This window comes from Amphiura filiformis, chromosome 18, assembly GCF_039555335.1.
Source record: "Amphiura filiformis chromosome 18, Afil_fr2py, whole genome shotgun sequence".
NCBI lineage: Eukaryota > Metazoa > Echinodermata > Ophiuroidea > Amphilepidida > Amphiuridae > Amphiura > Amphiura filiformis.
Genome location: NC_092645.1, coordinates 54080775 through 54088087, shown reverse-complemented (window position 1 = coordinate 54088087; position 7313 = coordinate 54080775).

Genomic DNA, 7313 nt, shown 5'->3' with positions numbered 1-7313 from the left:
TTTGAACTGCTGAGCGCGATCCAAAAGTGCGTCTTTCCCTGTGTATTTCAATGGCGCATTTAATGGTGGTGCGCTCTCTTATAAGAGGCTTTCAATGTTTGTTGGGCTGTACGCGCTTCTGTACAAAAAGCGAATAAAAAACGGCCAAAAATTTTAATAAATCATTTTATTTCATTCGCAAACGCTTTAAATGACTTTTGTGATTAATTTTAGGAACAAATTTTTTTAGATTTATCCAAAAATACAAGTCTGTGACGTTAAGAAAAGCATGAAAAATCACTTTTGTGAGTGTTTTTGCTGTAGATTTATACCAGATCAGAATAACGCATAAAAACTTGTATTTTTGCTTCAATTGCCAATATCAGTAGGCCTTGTTTTTAAGACAGAGAAAGAGAAGGGGGGGGGGTACTTTGACATAATTATGTAAATAGGCCTATATTCGAAGATATTCAAAACATGAAAACACACATTTTGTACTTTTTACAACTAAAAAATTCAAATTAGAAAGTATCTTTTAGCATCAAACATTCAATTTTCTGTCCAACATCTGCAAAACTCTGCGTGTTGAAGAACATGTTGAAATTTGGGTCTTTTGGTGACTCCGGGCTGATTTTTAGAACATTTCTTCCGAACGGAATGTCGCAGAGGTATGAAATCTTGCAAAATGACTAGAAACTGTCTCTAGTTTACTTTAAAAGGTAAAACATTGGATTTTGATAACTATTGCCGTTTATAAGAGGGCGCACCACCAAATCACTCCACGATTTATGTACCAGTGAAATTCGGTTAAAATAGTCCACCGCTTATTTGAGCTTGTTGCGGCTTTATTTTCAAAACGTATAGTCAAAATTTACCCATTTTCAGCTCATTTGCTTCCGACAAGTGTCTACATGACAAAATATGAGAACAAGTCCCAATGTTTTATTTCAGAGATCGAGTTTTGGCGCGAATTTGGACAATGTCCGGTTTCGAAAATTGAGTGATTTTTAAGGTTAAATTTGCATACTTTTTCTTTGCGGCAAAATAGCGAAAAAAAGTCGACGGTTAGCAATATGTTCCGTTGAAAGAATAATATTCTATACATGATTAGCTTTAATTTGATACCAAACTTGATAGCTGAAATACGTTTTTGAACTGCTGAGCGCGATCCAAAAGTGCGTCTTTCCCTGTGTATTTCAATGGCGCATTTAATGGTGGTGCGCTCTCTTTACCGCTCCCGTGACGCGGCGCAAGTGCTATGCGCTCCGATGCGCTCGCGATAATGGGCGTCTTGGATCACAATCCAAACGAACAAAGCTAGTTTGGCGCGGATGGCCCCAGCTATGGCCGACTAGCTAATCCTGACCATCACCTGGCTCGTCGGATTCGTCTATACCTATAGCATCACAACCCATTGCAATATCGCACAGGTAAATCAGAAACATGTGTTTGTGGACTTAACATGGTTTGGAAGCAAGCTCTTCAAATACGTTTCAGATCACGCAATCTGTTCTATATGTTTCACGTATTAAAGAATTGCAACCAACACAATATTCAATTACATTGAATGCAATCAAGTGTTTCATGGTTGATCATTATAAAGGCTGTCAACATTGTGTGTTATTTTAATTAATGATTTCTCTCTATAGAACTTGAATTATTGTTGCAGTTAACTTATTGTTTATGCCCAAAAGAAGGATGGTACGATTTATCGTTCATTCACACCAAAATAGAGATCACTGAAAAATGACATATACACAGGAACAAATATTTTAAAAACTAATATAGTTTAAAACTCGGCTTGTTTGAATGGCAAGTTGCATTCTGAATACGAGGAATGTCCTGATGATATCAAATAATTTATATTTTTGGAATTGGCGATCGATATAATGCAATTTTTATGGCAAATTATTAAACACCGATATTTTTGACACTTAAGTGTCAAAAATATCGGTGTTTAATAATTTGCCAGTCCTCGAAGTAAACTTTATAAATCTAATGATATGTACTTAAAGTGTATGTAGCTGGGATGAAAAGCCGATCATCAATTGAAAATTGTGACCATTCGTATTGAAGATATACAAGAAATTTCATAAAAGGCCTAAACATTTTAGGTAAACATGCATATGTCAACATTTTCAATTGATGGTCGACTTTTCCTCCCAGCTACATACACTTTAAGTATCATTAGATTTATTAAGTTTACTTCGAAGACCGTTAAATGTCAACAATTTTAAAAATGTCAATTTTTTAATAATTCGCCATAAAAATTTGTATAATATCGGGAATAAAAAAAATATCAATATTCAAAAACTCACATTCAGAATGCAATTTGGTGTGTCTGATGTGCTCTCAGATCCCACAAAACACTGTGCAAAGGTGGGTTACTGACCCCTTAAGACTGGCACTTAAGCAACCCGATTTTTAAAGTTAAAAATCTTAAAATATGTTTTGCTGCGTAGACTACTCATTTTCAATAAGCATATGAAATATGCGCTATAACATAATGGTAAAAAGTCAATGTGTTCGAAAATATATCTATCTATACTAATAAAATAATAAGCGGTCTCTATCTGTCTGTCCGGCTATGCGTTCCGCCGCGCTTCGACGCATCGATGCGATATTTCGGATATGGATAGGTAACGGGAAAAGCATGTTGACCGGGTGGGTTTAAAGGTCATCGGAGGTCAAAGGTCAAAACTTCAAACTTTGTCCGATCGGGCCCAAACTTGGTAGGTGGGGTCCTTGATACGAGGGGAATATATGCCCAAAATAAAATCGAGGTCAACCGAGGTCAAAGGTCATTACGGAGGGGTCAAATTTCAAACTTTGTCCGATCGGGCTCAAACTTGGTGGATGGGATCCTTGATACGAGGGGAATATATGCCCAAAATAAAATCGAGGTCAACCGAGGTCAAAGGTCATTACGGAGGGGTCAAATTGCAAACTTTGTCCGACTGGGCTCAAACTTGGTGGATGGAATCCTTCATATGAGAGAAGCATGAAAAACATTATATGGAGGTCATCCGAGGTCAAAGGTCATGGATTTCAAACTTTGTCCTACCGGGCTCAAACTTGGGTGGAATCCTTGATATGAGGGAATATATGTGCGAAACAAAATTGAGGTCAACAGAGGTCAAAGGTCATCTAGGGGCTAAATTTAAACTTTGCCCTATTGTGCTTAGACTTGATATGAGGGAGCATGAAAAATTACATCGAGATCATCCGAGTTCAAAGGTCATCTGGGGTCAAAAAGTGTGTCTATCATGCAGATGGTGCCCTAATAGCTACAGGGCCATTACAGCTGCAGGTGCACTAGTTATATTTATATAACTAGTCTGTCTGTCTGTCTGTCCGGCTATGCGTTCCGCCGCGCTTCGACGCATCGAGCCGAAATTTTGGATATGGATAGGTAACGGGAAAAGCATGTTGACCGGGTGGTTTTCGAAGGGCCCCCTCGAGGTCAAAGGTCATCTAGGGGGGAAAATACCCCAACTGGATAGCAAAAGCAGCAGCAAGTGGATACAAATATGTGTACTGGGCAACTCTGGACATGTTTCATCCAGCTTTTGGCTATCTCCCCAATTTGAAATGCACTGTAATGTCTACCCAGAATGCATTGCTGCAAATGAATCTTAAATTTCAAACTTTGTCCGATCGGGCCCAAACTTGCTGGAAATGAATTCTATAAGCGCCCATGATACCCCAATCAGTGTCCACACCCCAAAAAGCGCCCATACCCCAATAAGCGCCCATACCCCAATAAGCGCCCATACACCAATGAGCGCCTATATACCCCAATAAGCGCCCACATACCCCAATATAATAATAGCTAAAGGGCCATTAGGGTCATTATAGCTGCAGGTGCACTAGTATCAAAATAAAAATATATTAAAATCCGCGGTCGCGGTTTGCCAAAATAAAAAAAGAAAAGAAAAAGACATTTAATGAACGAAATGAAGAAGAACGCGAAATTTAAGCAACGAGAGGGTTTATTAGCGCAAAGCCTTCAACTACTTCAAATCTATTGAAATCTACCATTGTATTCTATTTATAAAACGTAATGTGAGTTTCGCGTAAACCGGTCAAATACATATTTATTAAATTTCTCAATTATTAGCATGTTAAAAATGCTCTGACAATTAAAGACTTATACATACTTTTTTTATAACATATGTGACCAGGCAGCACAAATGAGCCGTAAATTCCCTAAATTGTATTCTGAGTTACGGTGTAAAATGTGTACGAAGGTCGTATTCATCGGTAACTTAAGCTGGCCCGACATCTGTCTCATTTTGATAGTCAAAAACTAATCAATAATCCTATTGTTGAAGTGGGTAATAAGCTTCTACCTTAGATGGCTATAGAACTTTTAATAGCTCTGGTCTGTGTTTGCTTTTGCTAAATCCTGTTCAAGTGGTGGGTTACCAGGCATTGTATTTTGTACAGGTATGCATAACCAACAATTAACAATGAGAGAACTATCTTAGATCTCGCTGACTTGGGGATGATTTGAAATGACCGCCAATTATGACTGTTTGATATTTATTGCCAGCAATGTGGAAAAAGAGACACATGTAAAAACGTAAAAAGCTATAATTTTGTTGAAGGAGCAAAGTTTAACAAACCATAACCCCGCTTCTGGATATCGTTTGAAGTCAAATGATATACCATTTTTAAGTTTATGATGTTTATTTTTAAACACGAAATAAAACAAAATTGACCGAGGGAGGAATTTACGGCTCATTCGCCGTGAACGGTCACATATTGACAAATCGAAAAAACAATGATTAGGCCTAAGAAATAACTTGGTCAATTCTTGTTCGATTTTCACGAACTGGGTATCAAATGAGAAAGCAAAGTCCAATTAACAAAATATATATTCCAGAATAATCCAAAATTATCAGGTTGTTGAACAGCAAGGATGACTATAAGTGACGAGTTTCTTTTTGTGCCTGGGTGTAGTTGCACCCTATTCGGCAACCGCTCCAAAATTGATAATACTGTAATGCAACAAGTAGATACAACTAAATTCCTAGGCATTATTATTGATTCTTTTTAAATTTCTTGCTCAACATATTTAAAATTGTTTCCAAACTTTATTTATTTATTTCTTATTTAACCTGGGGTGACCAATCAATGCACTGGCACTGTTCTCCCATGGAAGAAAGAGATAAGAAGGAACCACAACGAACACATTCACTTTGTACACTCCCTTTACCGACATTTAATTTACATTGTTATTCATGAGGATTTACTTTGAGCAATACCCCGCGTTAAATAGGTGATTGGTATTGTACTCCATGTATTTGCATGTCTTCTGGAGCGTGTCTGAGGATGATTTGAACTAATGACCTTCCGTGCAAGCACCCTATAGGATTTTCTCTGGTGACGTGATCATCGGTCATTGATGGCCTACATCTTTTTCTTCCATTTTGCCCAATTTTCCCGAACTTTGATGACTTTTTTCTCAGAGTTGGCAGTCTTTGGCACTGAAACGAGTTAGCTAGTTACGATTATACACATATAAACTATTCAATTAAACATGTTTTATATACCGGACTCAACCGGAACATTGTGCATTATTTAAGAACATTTTAGGGACCGATCGTTATTTACGGCAGGGGGGGGGAATGGGCGTTTTGGAAAAAATATCGACAACAAATTTCGCGTTCCCCCCTCGCGTCCGCTCAAAATTTTCGCGTTCCCCCTAGTTTTCGCAATTTTCTCCATTTAAAATTTAACAATCCCCCTCCTGGTTCAACTAAAAATTTCAGGTTCCCCCCTAAAGACCCCAAAAAAATTTCGTGTTCCCCCCTAAATTTTCCCATTCCCCCCTCTGTCATAAATAACGATCGCTCCCTTACATCTATTTTTCATCGAAAAAGTCACCAAAATCTTACCTTATTTGCTAAAGCTGAAACTCAGCAAAAAAACTTCCGATTTTGACGACCTTTTCGATGTTTTAAACTACATTTTCTACACAATACGATCAAGAAAACAGTTTGAATGTAGATCCCAAAACAAAGCTACTATACATGTTCAGAGCATCAGTGAAATTTCAGAATCTTACTTCCGTGTAGCGTTTGTTTGTTCGTGGATGGGTTTGTTATAGTTTTTTTCCAGTAATGATTTCGCCAAGCATCGATCGCGGTAAATGGATCATACATGAAAGGAGGTACCATTGATAGCTTTTCTTTTCATGCGTCAATAGATAAGCGGATTAAAACTTGGCCGATCGAAGTCGTTGTGGTTCCTTCTCATCTCTTTCTTCCATGGTTCTCCCTTGGTGCCCAGGTGGAACTTAACTGCATCGTTCACAAAGTTCGCCCTTTCTTACCCCAAGATTCTCTTCGCACCATTTATAATAGAGAGTTCCCGTGTTTTGGGTTACCCGCCATCTTGGAGGGAAACCTAAACTCCGTTTACAATTTTCAGAATACCAACACTCGCGCAATAATTAGCAAATGTTATTTTGTAGAATGTAGCACCAATAGGGTCATTGACCAAATCAAAGGAATGAGGAATACGGCGGTGCGAATCACGTTATAAACACTATTGTAGTCCGTTCCGCTTGAAAACACGGGAACTCTCTATTCGCTAATATACGAGGGTCATTCAAAAAGTTCTACTTGTTGGGTCATAACTTTTGTTTTGTTAAGGGTAGCTATTTGAAAATTTGCATACATATAGTTCGTAATGTCACCTATAGGTGATGAAAATTCATATCAAGACCATTTTCAGATTTGTGTAGGTGACCTGAAAAACACAGTAAGATATGGTACACCGGAAACGGCGACGCATCTTTGGATATTGCACTTGAAAACATGCGTGCAGCCAATGTACGAACTTCCCTCTTTAAACAAAAAAAATCATATTAGTAACAATATAAATACACCTTACAGTCCAAAACATCATCTGTGACTGAAAAAGTAAAATTTTGATGGACAGAAATTACCCAGAATTCCAATTTTTGAAGGGATATCTTGTAACATCTCAGGTAATGATAATCAGCATAGTGTCCATCCCTACAGTGAGACTTTTTTTAAGATAAAAAACAATTTTAGTTAAAGCTACTGTAACATATTTTTCAGTCATTCCCTTTGTGATCTTTTGCAAAAGAAAGCGAAAGCGACATAATGCCACCATTTTACACCATGTTTTATTAAAGTCAATATCTTCATAGACTGTGTTTGTGGTCATCTATACTAATTTTATTACACTGCTACACTGCATATTAATGTCCATCATTTTCAGTTTGTGGTAACCTTTTAACCAGTACATATTTTATGATTATTCTTGTGTTTTATACAGTTTTTACTGTATAACATGAC